Consider the following 20,703-nt stretch of genomic DNA (forward strand, 5'->3'; position numbering starts at 1 on the left):
TATCCCAAGGACTAGAGGCACTTGGTCGTGATTGTGAGCCTAGCAAGGCAGGATAGCATTAGCTTTTGTCGTTTATCTTATCCGTAGTTGGACCCCGTTTTCCATTTGAATAATGTATGAGTGTGTGACTGTAATTTAGCTTGTGGCAACTGTAAGCCAAATCTTATTACTCTTCCATCTTTTATGTATTGTAATGTTTGTCCTACTTGCGAAACGCTTAGATGCGCCTCTTTCCCCTTTTGAGGCCTCGCCCCCAAATAAGGAAAGTGCCGCATCTTAGTTGTTACAAGTTGGTAATCACAGCCTTACGACCGTAGGAGCCTTTGGTTGATATAACTTGGCCGAGTCGAGTCTAGTGAAAACTATTTTGAGTCTTAGTTATATTGGATAGTAAGTTTTTTTACCTCTTCTATGCTCTGGTGAGGTTCATGACTTAGGAATTTTAATTCTACTCCTTTTCTTGCTCAAAATATTTTTTAGGATCACGCGGATATTTTGTAATCTATATGATGCCGATGTGACGGAGTTCTGTCTTGGTGACTCATGTCTGACTTGATTTCTTCTAGGGAGTTGAGCTCCAGGGGATTCTTGAGCACATCGTTATCATTCAGATTTATTAGTATCTCAAGATGGAGGATGCTCGAAATTGCTTCAATAATAGTAGTGGTGAGAGGAGTCTGGCTTCCCCAGTATTGGTGCAGATAGGTCCGGATGTATCGCCACACTTAGTATCATTGTGATTACGAGGTTCTGAGATAGATGAGTTTTCGAGATTCTGGTTATGTGTTGACGGATGTGATACACTCGATGGGTTAGATGCTAGGAGTTGAGTGTTAAATTTCTCCTTGTATCCGTGGACCCGATTGCATGACCAGAAATTTCGGAAGTTCTTAGGTGGGAAGTCCATTAGTAACTTAGGAATTCTTTCATCAGATGTATGTTGGGAATATACATCTGTTCCGAGCAATCCTAGTTCATAATTGGCATTTACAAGTGGCTTTGAATCATATGTTGTCGATAGTTATTTTGACGAAGCATTCTTACTAATTATAGTTCGAGTGCATTTGCTAAGAATTCTTGTTCAGATATTTCTATCCATTGAATCGGGTTATTCTTCGAATTTTCATCTCTGGTCTAATGTTGTTGTCTGTCTCCAGAATGGCTCCACCAACACGCCAGAATCCGGATCATGAGACTGATGAGTCAAACCTCCACCACCCCCACCGCCACCGCCTCCTCCTCATGAGGCATGGCAAGCTGTGATGGCGGGAACCAATGCAAACACTCAGATGTTGCTCCAGTTGTTGCAAAAGACGAACCAAGGGCACCAGGGTAATTTCAACAATCATGGTCAGCAGTTCGCATCTTTGAATAAATTCCTGGCGAACCATCCAAAGTCGTTCACCTCCTGTTACCAGCCATTCGATGTGGATGACTAGATCCGTGAAATGAACAAGCACTTCGAGTGCATTAATGTCAGACCAGAGGACTTTGTCAAGTTTGCGACATTTCAGATCAAGGGATAGGCAACAGAATGGTGGCAGCAACTGAAGTATTCCAGAGGCGACAAAGTGATAAGCTGGGATAATTTATGTAGGGATTTCAGGGCTCACTATATTCCAGCAAGTTTTTTGGAAAAGATGCGTGGGAAATTCAGGTGCTTGAAGCAAGGGAGTTTGTCAGTGTACAACTACAATGTGGAGTTCCAGGAGCTAGCTTGTTATGCTAAACTAGATATTCCAGATAAGAAGAGCAAGATTTATCAGTTCCGTGGTTGTTTGAAGGAAGACTTGCACCTGGCCCTTGTCTTGCACGATCCCACTGGAGTTCGACGAGTTCTACAATTTACCTCTCACGGCTGAGTTGGCCTTGCTCAAAGTTGAGAACTCAAGGAAGCGTTTCAGAGACTCCGGTACCTCTTCCTCAACTCAGATTGTTTCGAAGCAACAAAAATACTAGGTTTATCCTCCTCCTCAATAGCCTCAGTAGTTCAAGCAGTCTGGTGGTCGTGATTCTTCCCACCCACCCAAGCCAACTTTCCAGCAGAAGTATCGGCAGCAGAAGCAAGGGAATCCTCAAGTGCAATTCCGTCCATTGTCAGAGGTGATTTGTCACAAGTGTGGTCAAAAGGGTCATTACTCTAACAAGTGCACCAACTAGAGGTGTCTTCGCCCTCCTCCTCCAATCAGGCCTCTAGGCAATGCAATGGTGAAGTTTAACACCAGGACTGCAAGGGTGAACATGGTGAATGCAGCTGAAGCGGAGAACTCCTTAGATGTGATCATGGGTAATATCTTGGTTAATTCTATTCATGCAAAGGTCTTGTTTAATTCTGGTGCATCGCATTATTTTATGTCAGAGCCATTTTTCATCAAGCATGATTTCCCTTCTGCAAATTTGGATAGATCGTTGGGTATTGTTTCTCCGGGAGTTCAAATGAGAACCAATTCTGTGGTTCTCGAGGTCTCTGTCAAGATAGGCAATTATTCCATTCTGGCATCTCCTTCTGTCCTTGGCAATTCAAATATTGATCTGATCCTTGGCATGGATTTTCTGGCGACGAACAAGGCATTTATTGATTGTGAAGCAAATGATGTCAAGTTGACTCATCCTTCGGAGGACGTGATTATTTTCGCTCCTTGCGATGACATGATCCGTCTGTTTTCCCTCAAGGAGAAGGGTGAGATCTCTCCCATTTCTCAAGTTCTAGTGGTCTGTGAGTATGAAGATGTCTTTCGAGAAGAATTGCCAGGAATGCCTCCGCACCGGCCAGTTGAGTTTGTAATTGAACTTGAACCTGGAACTGAACCGGACTGCAAGCGTCCGTATAAACTTGGTCCCGAAGAGCTGAAAGAGTTGAAGAAGCAGCTTGATGAGCAAGAACATTTGGGTCTGATCAGACCAAGTTCATCTCCTTGGGGTTGTGGTGTTCTGTTTGTCAAGAAGAAGGATGACACGGACCGACTCTGCATCGATTACCGTCCATTGAGTAAGAAGACAATTAGAAACAAGTATCCACTTCCCAACATCAATGAATTGTTCGAGCAATTGAAAGGGGCCAAGATTTTCTCTAAGATTGATCTTCGGATGCGCTATCATCAGATCCACATTCGTGAAGAAGATATTCCAAAGATTGCTTTCAGGACAAGCTTTGGCTCTTATGAGTACACAGTCATATCTTTTGGTCTCGCCAATGCTCCTCCGACCTTCTCTCGGATGGTGAATTATATCTTCTTTCCCTTTGAAAATAAATTTGTATTGGTTGTATCTTGATGACATTCTGGTCTTTTCTGAAACTGAGGAAGAGCGTTAAGAACATCTCCGGCTTGTGCTTGATAAGCTAAGAGAGCATAAGTTCTATGCTAAGTTTTCCAATGTGAATTCTGTTTGAGGGAAGTTGTGTACCTTGGGCACATGATCTCTGTCGAGGGCATCAAAATTGATCCTACAAAGGTGCAGGACATTGTTGAGTGGGAACCTCCTTAGAACGTGAAGAAGCTTCGAAGCTTTCTCGGGCTTGCAAGCTATTGCAGAAGGTTCGTTGAGAAGTTATCCAAGATTGCTAAGCCTCTGTACAACCTTCTTCAGAAGAGTGTGAAGTTTGTCGGGTCTCCAGAGTGTCAATTCGCTTTCGACACACTCAAATAGAAGCTCACCTCAACTCCACTCTTGACTCCTCCTGATGATTCCAAGCCATATCAAGTGTTCTGTGATGCCTCTCTCCAAGGTCTTGGTGCAGTCCTGATCCATAAAATTTAGGAACATTAGAGTTTTCATTAAAATGGACTTCGTTTGGTAGTATCATTTCCAAGAAAGTGGTAGCTTATACCTCAAGGCAGTTGAAGCCAAGTGAGAAGAAATACCCCACTCATGATCTTGAGTTGGCAGTAGTGTTCCATGCTTTGATGACTTGGAGACACCTCTCGTTGGGAAGACAGGTGAAGTCTACCTCAATCACAAGAGTCTGAAATACATCTTCACCCAACATATTCTCAATCTTCGGCAAACTTGCTGGGTGGAAATGATCCAAGATTATAATCCGTGCATTGACTTTACTCTAGGCAAAGCAAATGTCATTGCAGATGCTTTAAGAAGAAAGGCTTACTGCAACAGTATCATACTGAAGCCTCTCCAGCCCGATCTTTGTGAATCTTTCAGGAAGCTCAACCTTCATATAGTACCTCATAGTCTCCATGTCGAACTACATCATAGCACCAAGAGGGCCGTGGCGGAGCTGTGATGGAGCACCTCACCGTTGGGGAAGGAGGAAAGGATGTCGTGGTCGTTGGATGCGGTCCAAGTGGTCGACGACATGGTCATTGTGGTTCCTGCAGTGGCATCGTGGCGCTCGCGAGGGAGCTCCTGGCACTCGCGAGTTGGCAGCCACGGCCTCTATCTGAACTCCCCTCCACTGGATTCGAAGGGCTAGGGGTGGTTTGTCCAGCTCCCTCGACCGGTCAGAGTTCGAGGAGGAGCACATCCCTGCAATGGCGGCAGCGGTTGCGGGTCATTTTGTCACGGGCTCCAGGTGGTGTACGAGGCAACTAGGGAGGATCCTGCCCTCCATCGGTGTATCTCCGCCAGAACTACCATATATTGGTGTGTGGCCTCCGTAGCAACGGTACCCGAGGCCATGGTGGCCGGAGTGGCCGGATCCGAGGCTGGATCACACCGGGGTTGGGGGAGGGGGCATGCCGGCGATGAGAGGAAGATGGTAGAAGAAGGAAGGGAATCCAGCGGCGGCGGCAGTTCTGTACTGTTGTGTGGTGGTAGCTGCACTGGAGGAAGGTCAAAGCGGCGGCGGAGGGTGGTATTGGGGTGGAAGTAGTGGGTCGGGGCATGTCGTGGTGTTAGGATGGGGCGGTTGGTAGTGTCACCGAGGAAGCAAGGAAGAGGCCGAATCTGGATGATGTCGCGGGGGTTGGGGGCAACGAGGAAGCTGCACATGGAGAAGCTTGTGGGGATTGGGGGAGGAAGAAGGTGTCGTGGGTCGGGGTGGGATTGAGCACGAACCCTGGGAGAAAGAAGGTGAGGCGTGGAGGTGGGGTTGGTTGAGTGCTTTATGTGTGTTTATGTTGTTCGGTAATGGGGTTGGGTAGTTTTTTGGAGTAGTGCGGAAGTGTTACGAGAATAAGCTAGTGTTAGGAGAATAAGACTCTTAAGGGGTGTTATTAGAATAGACCCACCATATATATATAGGGATTGACTATTCGTCATCCTGGATGAAGAATAGTTATTTTTCACCCCCTCTACTTTCACATCAATGCACCGTAATTTTATGTTTTATTTTTTTCTTATTTGATACGTAAAAGAGATCGTAAGAAAATATATAGTCACGATAAAAAATATTTTATGTTACGTAAAATTACAAACATAAAAACATAGTCTAAAATATATATTAATTGCAATTATTCTAGTCTTATGACCTATATTTTTAATTTTTTACATCAAATTTTACGTAATGAATCGATATTAATGTAACTGTTGGTACTCCGAATGTAATTTATTTATGAAACTGTCATAAGATTACGTGGGTGACGAATAACTTGTTTTTCACCCTTGATGACGAATAGACTTTATATATATATATATATATATATATATATATATATATATATATATATATATATATATATATATATATATATATTATCAGGTGAAAATGGCTTTTCAGTGAAAATCTGAAAATTTCTTCCTAGCACTGTTGGATGGATGGTGGACGTCTTGGATTAAAGATGGGACTGCTAAGCATCCCATTCAAACGCTAATTAGCACATAACCCCTCTCTCTATTAATCATCAGGTGAAAAGGGCTTGACCTTCCTGGATCAGATCGTCTCCTCATTGTCTTGACCGCCGCCGTGATACACCTTCCACCGGCGCATAGAGCGTGTGCACGATCGGTCCTCCGGCGGCGCGACCCTCTCCCCACGTTGCCCTAGTTGACGCTCTTTCGCCGTGACTGTAGACCCCCCCTACACGATGGTGGTTGCCTCTACCACATTGGCGACGGTGGCTCGTCGCCTCGCGACGGAGACTAGCGGCTTGGCCGCTGCCCCCACGAACTAGTGAGTGGGCACCTGCAGTTCCTCCGACACACGAGGATGATTCAGTGGCTGCATCTTCGCCCACATATGATGGTGGCTCGGTGGCTGCGCAGCTGCCCCTCACACTACGGCTTGTTGGCTGCGAGACTTCCCCACGACGGCTTCACAACCGTGGTGATGACCTCACGCGGCCACGACCACGACGACGACTAGCTGAATTAGGCAGCCAAAGCTCCGCACTCCCATTTTGCAGCATAATTCTTGCTTTGTAGTATGAATTCAGAAATGCAACTGAATGTTACATTTTTCTGTTGATGAAACTTGTAAGCTTGCTTATGTATTGTAGTCCGAGTTCAGAAGTTGTATCCATTTAAAAACCCCACTCTGAGCTCGCTTGCAATGTTTGGTGTAACTCAATGATTGACAACACAAAAACATTCGAAGTTCTCTCCTAACATTATCTTTGGTGAGCTCTTTTGTAGTCACCCAATGTGAATTACCTTGCATCATAGTAAGTCAAAGTTCTCTACTCCCAGCTATCATTGTTGTAGTAGATGTGAAACGTGTACATCTTATAAAGATAATATTCAAGGGATGCCCATGGTACAAAATTGGCACCAATTTCAGTTTATTCATGTCAACAGAAATAACGTAGACACTTCTCACAAGAATTATAATATTCACATACTCAAATAAGAGTAGTAAAACTTGTGGAAGAACTATAATCTTCATTCTTAGAAGAGTCTCAGGCATTTCGGGCGACATAATTGAGGGGAGCAGAGGTCACGAGTGCTCCCATTCTAGTCGCAGTTGCTGGAGGATGAGCCAAGTCCAATGGAGAGAGGCCCGTAGACAACAAAGGCCCCATCGCTATGTATGGACGAGAAATCAAGGGTAGAGACGCAACCATTAGAGGGAGGGTAGTCGTCGACGAAGGGCCACTCCCTAGGGATGAAGGCCCACATCGACGGGAGAAGGGCCGGTCACGATCGGCTGAGGTTAGAGGCTATGCGCCGGTGGAAAGTGTAGGGCGGCGGCGCTAAAGATGATTATTTCACTGTTCTGATCTTAATTTGAAACTATAGCACAAAATGAACTCTGTACGAAATTATTTTACGATCTGACCCTTTTAGAAACGCCATAACCTGTGACGTTGCTGCTGCACGTGAAAACGCTAGTCTATCGTGACGTTTCTGCTCCATATTAACACGCCAAACTAGTTCGCGTTACAGTCCACAAAGAAACGTCATAGTGGATGGGTGTTGCTATCCATAAAGTAAACACCATGGACCATGGCGTTTTCGTGGTGGAACCGCGTGAGCAAAGCTGTGTACTGTCATGTGGCAGCCACTGCTTTTGAGCGAGGCGTGTAGCAGCTTCCATGAAAAGAAAAGAGACGTGCAATGCTATTTTTCATTAAGCTCGCTGCCCGACGCGTGCCCACGGGCGGCACTACCATGGCGCTAAGAGAACGATGTCAGTAAAAGAATACTGTAACAATTGAACACTGTGCGCTAAGATACGCCATGGCCTGTTTTTTTTCCATCTGAATAATTGGTGCTGGCAATTGCTGGATCTACATGCAGATGTCTATTACTCCCTCCGTTCCTAAATATAAGACCTTCCAGAGATTACACTATAGACTACATACGAAACAAAATGAGTGAATCTATACTCTAAAATATGTCTATATACATCCGTATATAGTCCGTACTATAATTTCTAAAAGGTTTTATATTTAGAAACGGAGGGAGTACATGATAGAAAATTGCTGCGAGGCAGAGTAGCGTAATACAAGCAGCATATGTGCATGCATGGTACTCTCTCCGAGACATAGTCTGTTGCATGTAGTGATTAAACAAATGATGCTATCTTCATGCATGCACAAGGATAGACTAATCTTATTCGAGCGGCACTGCCTCTTCACTGGTCTCCACCGGCCACCGCAGAGGAGAGAAAAAGGTCAAATCACGTAGAGGACAAGTGCTACGCTTCACACAAGCAAGCAGCACATCAGCACCCTGGCCATAGAAACGTCAGGGTAGTTGGTGTTGCTGCCGTGGCCAGCAATGTCGCATTAGACTGACGTTGCAATTTTGGCAGAAAACACCGTAGTTGACATGCGTTTTATAGTTGAGCTGCAACGTCACGGACTCTGGCGTTTCTAAAAAGGTTTAGATCATGAAATAGTTTGCTGACGAGTTCATTCTGTATACATCTTTAGTTATAAGGTCACAACAGTGATTTTATCCCACTAAAGATGACAAAAACGATCTGATCCATGAATTAAGGAAGGGGTCAAGCTTTTTTCACGTGATGATTAATAAAGAGGGGGTTATGTGCTAATTAGCGTTTAAGTGGGATACTTAGCAATCCCATTGATCCAGGACGTGCGCCATCGATCCAACAGTGTTGGATAGAAATTTCCAGATTTTCACTCAATAGCCATTTTCACCAGATACTTCACCCCCCCCCCACACACACACACACACACACACACATATATATATATATATATATATATATATATATATATATATATATATATATATATATATAAACACTATTTAGATCCTGAGATGAGAATAGCTATTTTGATCTCGGGCTAACTCGTCCCAGTAGTAGCACTTGAACTTCTCCGGGGCTACGTTATACTTCCGCTATAAGTCTTCAAATGGGGGTTGTGATATAGCATTTGAAAGCTATGGACACCCTGGTAACATCCTAGGTTGATATTTTGTCAAAATGTTCACGGTTTTGAGAGCAGTTTTGAAAACCGTTTTTGTTCATACAAACAATGTGAATCGTACTTTCGATTCTAATTCTAAATTGTTTGTTGGAATGAGGCAAGTGACATGGCGTTGAATAGCTGCTGCAAATCCCCCCATTTCATACGTTGAATTTTTTCCAAATTCCCCATGGTTAAAGAGAAATTTCAAAAATGACGGAATTTCTCAAACCGAACAACCGAGTTCATATTTCGGGGTTAATTTGAAAACGTCTAGTCTGATCAACGCAAATGATATGGCGTTGGAAAGCTTATGGAAATGCGTAGTTATTAATATAAAAAATTTATTCTAACTATGAACGGTTTAAAAGTAACTTAGAAAACGGCAGAAGTTGTATCGAGTTCGTATTTTCGCATTAATTTCTCAACGATTTCTCGGAATGGAGCAAATGATATGGCATTGGAAAGCTTGACCAAAAGCGAAACTTTCATATGTAGAATGATTTTTCCAGTTCATTACGGTTTAAGTCAGTTTTAAAAATGGCTAAAAACATTTTTCAGCCGTATTATTTACAAACTTTGTCGGAATGGGGGCAAATAATATACCGTTAAAAACCTACGGAAAATGCAAAAAAATTCATGCAGATTGTTTTCTCTGACTCCAAGACATTTTCAAGGATTCTCAAAAACAACAAGATCATGCGTCCTACCTTTTTCGCGAAACAAGGCCTTCAAAAATGCCCCGTGTGATTATCTTGACCTTTTCGCCATGTCCACTTCAACTTCACTCAGTTTTTCACGTGCTATTTTTTGCTCGTAACTCTCCACCCACTCACCGGCATTTTGGCAAATGATATATGAATCGAAAGCTCTTGTAAACACGCAACTTTTCTGTGTTGATGCTTTTTTTATACTTGCAACGGTTTAAAAGATTTTCATGTCAAATTCATGCAATGTAGTAGTTGACCTCCCCGGGTCCGAGATTGAACTTGCACTAAAAGTGTCCAAATGGGGATTGCGATATACCGTTTGAAAACTAAGGACACCCTGGTAACAGCGTAGGTTGAATTTTTGTCAGAATATTCACGGTTTAAGAGCAGTTTTGAAAACCGTTTTTGTTCATACAAAAAACATGAATCGTATTTTCGATCGTACTTCTAAACCATTTGTGAAAATGAGGCAAATGAGATGGCGTTGAACAGCTGCTGCAAATCCGCTCATTTCATGCGTTGAAAGTTTTTCCAAATTCCCTACGGTTAAAAAGGAAATTCAAGAATGACAGAATTTGTGAAACCAAACAGCCGGGTTCGTATTTTAGGGTTAATTTGAAAACTGCTCGTCCGATCGATGCAAATGATATGGCGTTGGAAAGCTTTGGAAATGCGCAGTTTTTCATATAAAAAGTTTCTTATTACTATGAACGGTTTAAAAGTAACTTAGAAAATGGCAGAAGTTGTACCGAGTTCGTATTTTTGCGTTAATTTCTCAATGGTTTCTCAAAATGCAGCAAATGATATGACGTTGGAAAGCTTGAACAAATGCAAAACTTTTATATCTTGATTGTTTTCTCAATTCTTTATGGTTTTAAATCTACTTTAGAAATGTCTAAAAATGTTTTTTGGGCGTAGTTTTTACAAACTTTATCTGAATGGGGCAAAAAATAGACTGTTGAAAAGCTATGGAATAGGCGAAACTTTTTCATGTAGTTTGTTTTCTGTGATTCCTAGCCATTTTCAAGCAGTTTTGTAAACGGTGAGATCACGCATGCGTTCTACCTTTTTCGTGAAACGGATTCTTCGAAAATTCACCACGTGAAGAACTTGAACTTCTTGCATGTGACGGTGTTCTGGGAATGGGGGTACCCAGACCTGCCTGCCTACAGTCCAGGGCTGGCCCACTTCATCAACCAGACACATGTAGACTCGACGTCGCCCAAGGCAAGGCCCTCGCGAGGGGGCAAACCTCGCCTGGACGAAGGACATCAGACCTGCAGGGGGGCTCCTCAGGACCCCTCCGGAGAGGCGGATTTTCCGAGGCAAGGCCCGCCTCAGGAGTCAAGGGTGACACAAGGGAAGGACAGACGAGCAGTAGGCAGGAGAGCGGTGCAGTTTCCCCTTTATTGCAAAGGGGGCAAGGACATACTGGGGTTCCCAAGGCATCTTCCCAAGGTTTCCCTTCTGGTGCAAGAAGGCCGTCGCCGCCCGCCAGCAGGACAAACGTCATCCCCGGGCCCGGCCCCGGCCTCGCAGCGCGTGTAGCCACTTTGCAGGAGAAGACCACCTTTGGGAAGGGGGGCATGTTCCCTTGTTCCCCTCCAAAATTATCCATTGTGGGATCCCTTCCCGCCCTTGCGATAAGGGCAGAGGACCCGGGACGCCGCTATATAGAGAGGATAGGTTGCCTCGTAGAAGAGGACGATTGGTTGACCGACTAACACCACGCAAGGTTACCCAGCCTCCGGAGGCGCCCAAGCACTGTACTAGTTCATCCACCAACCTGTGTGAGAGGCAATCCACCAAAGCATGAGAAGGGTATTACGCTTCTCAGCGGACCAAACCTGGGTAAACTGTTGTGTTCTGTGTTTCTCTCACCATCGAGTGAGTTCTTCATCGTCCACATCGAGTAGCGTGCTAGGCGAGGTTAGGCCGTGGGAGATCTTCGTACATGCCCCTGAGTTCGAATCTTTAGGGTTTTGCGGAGCCCGAAATCCGACATTTGGTGCGCCAGGTAGGGGCTTGTCTAGGTCTCTCTCAGGGCCCGGCCAGCCGAAGCTGATCACGCACATGGTAGGGAGACGTCGAATCCGCGCAGAGAGGCGCGCCGCTCACGTGGCGCGGACGACGCAAATGGGCTAAGACGCCTCGCGGTACTCTGCTAAGCCGCCGGGCGGCGCTCACACCAGACGAGCTTCCGACGAGCGTCGGGGGCTGCCGCCCTCAACAACCGCTGGGCATCCCCCGCAGCTCCGACCCTTCCACGCGTGCAGGCTGTTCCTCGCACCCTCCGAACCTGCCAGCACCCGATGCACAAACATGTCACGCTCCTGGTGGCGCACAAGCTCAAGCGCCAGCGCACCGACCGTGCCGCCGCGTCGGCGGTCACGAGCGCAACCTCGGGCGCGACACCGCTGGCGAAACCCAAGCGCGCCCCAGTGCAAGTCGCGCTCGTCGGCCCGTATCACCAGGAGTTGCAATGGGAGGACCGCGCAGGCGCTCCCCGAACATCCACTTAGGCCCGCCCTTACTGGAGATTTGGCGGGAGCTGATGGAGACACGGGATTTGGCTTTGCTGGGAAGGCGTCACCCAGCGTTCCCCGGCGTGCTTCACGGAGCGAGGAGGGAGTACCGGAGGCCCGACTACATCAACCCTTGGAGGCGTGCACAGTCAGATGATGACCGCATCGACGCACCTTCGGGCTATGGAGGAAGCAACGTAGACCATCACTACAACAGGACGCACGCGCGACCTCGCGGGCAACCCCCGCGTGAACAGGTATGAACAACACCGTGGGCGTGGCCCGCGGGGGTGGCTTCGCGAGGACGCCCAGCGTGGGTGTTCTCCCGGGGCACACCTGCTCGTCGGGAGCTGCTTCGGGCAGACGACTGGGTCTGGGGACCGGGGATCTCTCGCCTTAGACAGGGTGGACGCACCCTCATGTCCAAGTCGAGGGGCCCCAGCCTGGGGAGTGAGGGTGGAACATACACCCATGTTCCCGGGCCAGACGATCCCAGCCTGGGGGGCGGTACTGGTCTATCCGCCCCTGCCTCCGGGGCGCACGACGCTCGCCTGGGGAGTGAGGTAGGAACACACGCCCATGTCACCAGTGCGGGCTTCATTCGGTTGCCAGCAGGTGTTCGGGTACCTGCCGTTGCCCTTAGGCTGGGCTAGCCCGGCCTGGGGGCATGGCCCAGGGAACCAACGTGGGAACCTAGGGAGCCCCGACGAGGCGCGTTGGGGCAGCGCCCCGGGGACTCAAGATCTATCGTCTGGCGAGCCTTCCGGCCAACGGGTGCTGGGGACCCATCCCACGCTCGAGGGATCGCTCGGGATGGACCATGCCACGCCTCTACGAGCCCCGGGACTACGGGCATGGCATGCGCCTATGAGGCATGGGGCTCCGAAGCATCCCCTGGACCTGCATCAACACAGTCCACCAATCACTTCTGAAGCTCAGGCTCCAATGCCTCAGGGGTAGGGACACTTGCGAGCCCAAAGTGTCCTCGCGACCTCCTATATAGACCCCCACAATGACACTCTCGCGTATTAACGAGCCGATGTTGTATACGCCTAGGGGGCCCCAGGATGCGGAAGGGGTCCACCCCATGCCTAGTGGAAGCCCTATGCTCAGCGCTGGGGGGAGACGGAGGCGGTGAATAGCTTAGGGGCCGGACACGGCAGTTTTCTCGTTCTTCTCTCGCGTTTCAAGTCGCGGCCCTCAGGGGCCTCCCCTTTTTGCATTTTGAGTTGTCAAAGGCTCGAAGATCCCTATGTTTCACATTTTGAAAAAAAAGAAGGGCGGGGATTTCTTCTCTATGTTCCTCTCGAGTCCTCATTCTCCTTTTGTTTTGATTGGTGGTTCATGGAAACCACAGGAGACCGTCGGGTCTCCCGAGGCAACCACAAAGGTGGCGGAATGAGGAATCGCTCGAGCGCCAAAGGGGGCTCTTGAGGTGCGCCTCAAGAGCCTTACCGGTCATAAGGACACTTGCCCTCCTTGATGTCGTCCTGGAATTTCGGTCGGTGTCAGGGGGCGGGGCCCCGCCCCTCGGATGCGCCCTTCATGGCCATACCTCATGGGGGTGGGGAAATGTGCGGGACTGGGACTTGTCGGTGTAGAGTGGTTTGAGTGTCAAGGGGGACTCCTGAGCAACACGCCTCTGGAGCCTTACCGGTCGCAAGGCCACTCAGCCACCCAGGTGCTAGCCATGTTGGCACCCAGGGCGTCGGTGCTTTGCCCCGTGGGGGATAACCTTGGTAACGGGTTGTGCCTCACGACTACAGGGAAATGTGCGGGACCGGGACCTGCAGGCACAAAGGGCCAGAAGGGTCCTCAAACCGTCCTACAAGCAGGGAGGAGGTGCCATGAACGAAGCCACGTTCACGGGCTAGATCGTCAGCATTGCGACAACACGGCTGGCAGCGGCCACGGCCAGGAGGGAAGTATCGTGCTCACCTCGCCTTCAGAAAATGCGTTTAAAAGGTACCCACCAGATACATCAAAGTTGATGTTACACTTAATACATAACCCTATCAGGAGAGCAAAGTGGCAGATTAGGGGGATGCATCATCACCGGGGTCCACGCTGTGGCCTTCGGGAGCAAGCCTTGCCACGAGGTTTTCCACGTGAACCTCGACCCATTCGGCCAAGGTGGCGCGGACCGTCTCCGGTACTGGATCCAGCACTTCAGCAAAGTCAAAGTCCGGGTCGAGGCAAGGGAGGTGGCTGAAGACGTTCGACGCTGCTTGACTCAGGAGGTCACGACTCTTTTCCTCCGCGAGCGCGAGGGCCTTCGCAGAGCCCGCCTCAAGACGCTCCACGACGTGGAGGAAGAAGCCCAAGTACCCATCATCGTCAGGGACCATGGGGCGGAGGCACTCTCACCATAGATGTCGCTCAAAGCACGGGAGGCTCTCCTCTCGAGGGAGTGGAACATCTGGGAGCGTTCAAATTGAAGGCCGCGAGAACGGGCCGCCTCTTCGGAAGTCTCTCCAACCAGTGAAGCCGCGCCTTCCACCTGTTTGCAAACATGAGACAGTTTACCTTCGATCGTCCATCGCGACCAGTCGACGTTTCACCTCCTGATCCAACCTCCTCTAGAGGGCATTGAACTCATTTTGCAGGTGACCACGGCGCTGGAGGAAGCTGGACTCCTGGAGCCTAAACTTCGCACTGTAGTCGAGAAGAAGGGAGCACCGAGCCTCCGCCACCCCTCTACCTATCGTCTCCTAGAGCTTCGCTTCACGAGAGGCGGGGGATTCCTGAGCAAGCGTCACCAGGCGCTCCCTCATCTCCAGACGCTCCTGCTCCAGGCTCTGCTCCACCTCTACAAGCGCCAGCGAATCGGCGAACGCTCGAGAACCGGCGCGGGCGAGGAAGGACCCCGCCGACGGACCCCCTGGGGTGGCCCTCAGCGGGGCTTGCTCTTCAAAATCGGCGACGAGGATGCGAAGCTCCCTGTGGAGATCTTCGGAGGCCCTGCGCCAACAATCGGCCTCCTGGGCCTCAAAGAGAGCGCGCTCGCGGGCTTCTACCGCCGAAGAAAGGGACGCCTCCGTCTCTGCGCGGGCACGCTCCCGATGCAGACGACCAAGGTTCACGACGACGTCAAGCTAGCACCACCCTAACTCCACGTGTCGACGCTCACTTTCCCGGCGGGCTTTGTGACAGGCCAGCACCGCCCCCAAGCGTTGAAGTGCACCCGCCGCGGTACGGAGCAAGCACGACGGCACTGCGTGTGAACCCACAGCAGGCTCCAATGGCCAACAAGACTCCTCACCTCCTGCGAGGCGAACGGGAGAGGCGCGCGGGGAGCCTCCCAGCCTAAGTCCATGCTCGGGGGCTGGGGGCTCACGCGCAGATATTTCGCCGGAAGTAAGCGCCCCTGAGGCCCTGCATCGCCAAGCAGAGGGGGTCCGGAGAGGGCGCAGCATGACCCTAGGAGAGGCCACAGGCGAGGGGAGTGTCACTCCATCGGAGAGCCGGAGGCCACGGGCAAGGAAGATCGCAGGAGGCTCACACGCGAGAGATCCGGAAGGTTGAACTCCTCAGGGTGCAAGGCAAGAGACCGCAGGATGCTCGGTGACCTCAGGGGCTGGCAGCACTGACCCGCCTCCTCCGTCGCCGGTGGGAAGCCTGCGGAATAAAGGCTCAGAAGAAAGACGGGGAAGGAAAGGGCGAAGCAGGATACAAACGCTTACTCATCTATGGCGATCCGCCTCTTCTTCACCAAAGCCCGCCGAGTTTGGTGGCGATCGCCTCCGGGCGACCTCCTTTTCTGGCCGGCGTTGGTGGCCTAGCAAGGAGGCATGGCGGTCCTCGGCCGAGGGCAGGGGCGACAATCTCCACCGTCGACCAGTCTCCACTGCCGACCCCGGCTCGACCCAGAGCAAATGACGGGGTGCAGGCGGCGGTGCATCGCCCGCCCCGACTGCGGGAGGAGCGACATGACCAGAGTTCCCGTGGGCCTGAACCCCAAGGGCCACCCCCCCCGGGGGGCACCACTTTCCTAGGAAGGAACTCCCACTCATATAAGAGCGGCATCTCCGCGACGAGAGCTTCCGAGGCCTTGAAGCTATATAATGGGAGGCCATTCCGGGGAAGCTCGTCCCGATTACCACCAGTTAGCCGACGGAGCAGCATGCACAAGACGACGGAGGAAAGAGGCATGATCTGGATCCTCACTGGGTCTCGAGGTCCTGTATAGGCCCACATTGGATGGGAGTGGCGCTGACGAGGAGCAATCCGCCGACAAATAAACTCCCTCACCACCATCATCGTCGTCACCCCCGCCCGCTTTAATCTCTCCAGACGGGTCAGGACCGGCCTGAGCAGGGGATCATCGAGCTCCTCGTGCATCCACCCCCGTTTCGGCGTTACAGGGGCCGATGGGGGCTGAAACAGGGCCCCGGCCTCGACAGTCTCAATCTGCACCCACTACCGTCAGAACCCCTCTGCTTCGGGGAGGAGCTCGGCGCCAAGGGCCCCCCGGACCGATGCGTCAACCGCTTTCAAGGACACGCATCCATAGCATTGCCCCACGGATATCAATTCGAGGGAAAAGAAGTTGCGGTGCAATGCCACGGAAGGGGCGACGCCCACAAAGGCCTCACACAAGAACGCGAAGCCCGAAAGGAGAACCAGAGAGCTGGGATAAAGATGGAGCATCTGGATCTGATAATGTGAAGGCACTGCACCGAGGAAGCTCGAGAACGGTGGCAGTACACCAGAAAGGAGGGCGTGGATATTTAGGGGAACCACGGGGGACGCCATCTCTCCCCAAGGCCATGAACCTGGCCGGATCTGGGTGGCCCCCCACTCATTGGAGCTCGCCGCGACCACCAGTCGGACCTTCTTCAACCCCTCGAAGTTCGCCATTGTTGACCGGCCCAACGCGGGCCAAGGAGCATCTTTCGGAGACATGCCGCGAAGAATGAGGGAAAGGTGATGCGGCGCGCGGGAGTCGGGAGGAAGAATCGCCGACGGAATCCATAAGAGGAGCAGGCGGTGTGCAGGCGTGGGTCAGGAGTTCCTGCACGAAGAAGTCGGGTGTGTCATTTAAAGGCCTAGCCCATAGGCGTTTAGGGCCCGCGACACTTCGGGCCGACTTCGAGGCTTCGCCAAGAAGCCAACCCGGACGCGCCTTGGGCCCGGGGGCTATTGTCGGTGTTCTGTGAATGGGGGTACCCAAACTTGCCTGCCTATGGTCAGGGCTGGCCCACTTCATCAACCAAACACCTGTAGACTCGGCGTCGCCCAAGGCAAGGCTCTCACAAGGGGCCAAGCCTCGCGAGGAGGAACGGCGTCCAGAACCGTAAGGGGCCTCCGCAGGACCCCTCTAGAGCGGCGGATATACCGAGGCGAGACCCGGTCTCAGGATTCAAGGGTGACGCAAGGGAAGGACAGTCGAGTAGCAAGCAGCAGGGCGGTGTCGTTTCCCCTTTAGTGCAAAGGGGGCAAGGACGTACTAGGGTTCCCAAGGCATCTTCCAAAGGTTTCCCCTCTGGTGCAACAAGGCCGTCGCCACTCGCGAGTAGGACAGACATCATCCCCGGCCCCGGCCCTGCAGCGTGGGCAGCCACTTTGCCCGCGAAGACCACCTTTGGGCAGGGGGAGCATGTTCCCGTTTTCCCCTCCAAAATTGGCCATTGTGGGCTCCCTTCCCGCCATTGCGACAAGGGAAGAGGACCCGAGCCGCCGCTACATATAGAGGATAGGTTGCCTCGTAGAAGAGGATGATTGATTGACCGACTAACACCATGCAAGGTCACCCAGCCTCCGCAGGCGCCCAAGCATTGTACTAGGTCGTCCACCAACCTCTGCGAGAGGAAATCCACCAAAGCAGGAGCAAGGTATTACGCTTCTTAGCGGCACGAACCTGGGTAAACTGTTGTGTATGTGTTTCTCTCACCATCGAGTGAGTTCTTGGTCGTCCCCATCAAGTACCGTGCTAGGCGAGGTTAGGCCGTGGGAGATCTTCGTACACGCCCGTGAGTTCGAATCTTTAGGGTTTTGCGGAGCCCAAAATCCGACAGCATGTCTACTTAAACTTCACTCTGTTCTTCACGTTGCCGTTGTTTTCTCACGACAAATTCCATAGGTAGGCTTATTGAGGGTGGTTGGGACCGTGATACGTCTCCATTGTATCTACTTTTCCAAACTCTTTTTCCCTTGTTTTGGACTCTAATTTGCATGATTTGAATGGAACTAACCTGGACTGACGCTGTTTTCAGCAGAATTGGCTTGGTGTTATTTTTGTGGAGAAATCAAAGTTCTCCAAACGTCCTGAAAATTTACGGGGAGCAGTTTTGGAAAATATAAAAAATATCTACACCAAGTTCCACCTGAGGGGGTGGGCCAGTGGGCCACAAGCCCTGGCTCTGCCACCACCCCCAGGTGGCGGTGGGCAGGCTTGTGGGGCCCACACGGCTCTGCCGCCCCCAACCGCAGGTCTATAAGTCCGCTTTCATCCCAGAAAAAATAAAAAGAGAAGTTTTCGCTGCGTTTACAATACGGAGGCACCACCACCACCTGTTCTTCATCTGGAGGGCAAATCTGTAGTTCGTCTTGGGCTCCGGAGAGGGGAAATCGTCGCCATCGTCATCATCAACCTTCTCCCCTCTCCAATTCCATGAATCTCTTCGTCGTTCGTGAGTAATCTATTCGTAGGCTCGCTGGGCGGTGATGAGTAGGATGATATCTATCATGTAATTGAGTTAGTTTGGATGGGGATTGATCCCTAGTATCCACTATGTTCTGAGATTGATGTTGCCACTACTTTGCCATGCTTAATGCTTATCACTAGGGCCCGAGTGCCATGATTTCAGGTCTGGAATTATTATGTTGTCACCAATATATGTGTATTTTAGATCCGATCTTGCAAGTTGTAGTTAGCTACCATGTGTTATGATCCGGCAACCCCGGACTGACAATAAACGGAACCACTCCCGGTGATGACCATAGTTTGAGGAGTTCATGTGTTCACCAAGTGCTAATGCGTTGGTCCGGTTATTTATTAAAAGGAGAACCTTAATATCCCGTAGTTTCCTTTTGGACCCCGCTGCCACGGGAGGGATGGACAATAAATGTCATGCCAGTTCTTTTCCCTAACCACGTATGACGACACACGGAATGCATGCCTACATCACATTGACGAACGGGAGCTAGCCACATATCTCTCCGTGTTATAGCTGTTGCATGATGAATATCATCCAAACAAATCACCGACCCATTGCCTACGAGTTTGTCCTACTGTTGCTACTGTTGTTACTTGTTTTGCTCTGCTTCTGCTACTACTGTTGCTACTGCTGTTACTTGTCTTGCTCTGCTGCTACTGCTACTACTACTGTCGGTTGCTACTGTTTCTACTTGCTACTGCTGTCATTACCGCTGCTCGTTACACTTCCGTTACTCGCTACTTTGCTGTTACTACTTTGCTTGCAGATACTAATCTTTCAGGTGTGGTTGAATCTGACAAATTCAGCTGCTAATACTTGAGAGTATTCTATCACCTCCCGTCGTGCGAATCAACAAATTTGGGTCGAATCCTCTACCCTCAAAAACTGCTGCGATCCCATGCGCTTGTGGGCCGTCAACAAACATTCTTCTAGTTTCGATTGCGGGAGAGTGCTAACAGCATTCTTCTCATGCCGTTGCAAAGGGGAAGAACAGTTGGCATCATACCGAAAGGACATCGTCGGGCTCCGGGAACGGGATTGGTAACTAGCAATGCAAGATGCACGATGTACCCAGGTTCGGGGCTCTCCGTGGGAGATAATACCCCTAGTCCTGCTAGAGTGGTTGATGAACCAAAGTGTTTACAGTATGCTCCTTGAGTTGTTTGACGGAGGAGGAAGAAGGACCAGCCGGCTCGCGTTCTACCTCTCCTGTGTGGTGTGTGCGGGTGCAAGAATGACCGACCCTCTGCATGGACGGGGGCGGGGGGTTTTATAATCGAACCCACCGGCCTACAAATTGGATATTAGGTACATTATTTGGGACGGGACTGGCAGCCTCTCAGGCCGGCCAGGGGGCCCGCTGAGGTTTGGTCTTGTCGCTTGGGGGGCCCACCGGATCCGCCGGCCGTGGGATCCGCCGGCTAGCCTATGGGATTGGTGTGTGCTCCCCACGCAGGACGCATGCGGTACGGCGGACATCGTCTAACGAGATCCATCACTGGTAAGCGGTATGGCCGCCTCCACTATAGCCACGCTGGGACAGGTAATGGAGTAGGTTGTGGCGCGCGGGTACTGTGCAAGGTTGATGGATCGGAGCCGGCGTCAGTCAGCGGTACGGCCGCCGCCACTATAGCCATGCGTGCGCTTCTCCATCGTACCCGCGCTGAGGTACGTTCACCTTTAAGAGAGGACCCCTGTCACATCCTAGGGACTGATGCGACAGGAGCCCGTCAGTCAGCTGGTGGCTCGGCCAGCCGGCCAGAGAGTACACGGCTACGCTCCTAGCCGGCAAGTACTTCGTAGCCGACTAGGAGGAGGCGACGATTGAGGATGTTGTCGCTCCTTTCTATACCAAAGTATAGAGGATTAGGCTTGATGAGTCTACCTCGGGGTTATCCCCCCGTCTGTAGTCCCCAAGCAGGGGAGGTCAACCGTCTCGAGACGAAGGGCCTCGCCGGCTTGAGTATCCGGCTTGCGGGCCTTGAGAGAGGTTGTAGGGGAGGCATTCGGGCCGGGAGCCGGCTAGCCTCCGGTG

This window comes from Hordeum vulgare, chromosome 5H (assembly GCF_904849725.1).
Source record: "Hordeum vulgare subsp. vulgare chromosome 5H, MorexV3_pseudomolecules_assembly, whole genome shotgun sequence".
Lineage (NCBI taxonomy): Eukaryota > Viridiplantae > Streptophyta > Magnoliopsida > Poales > Poaceae > Hordeum > Hordeum vulgare.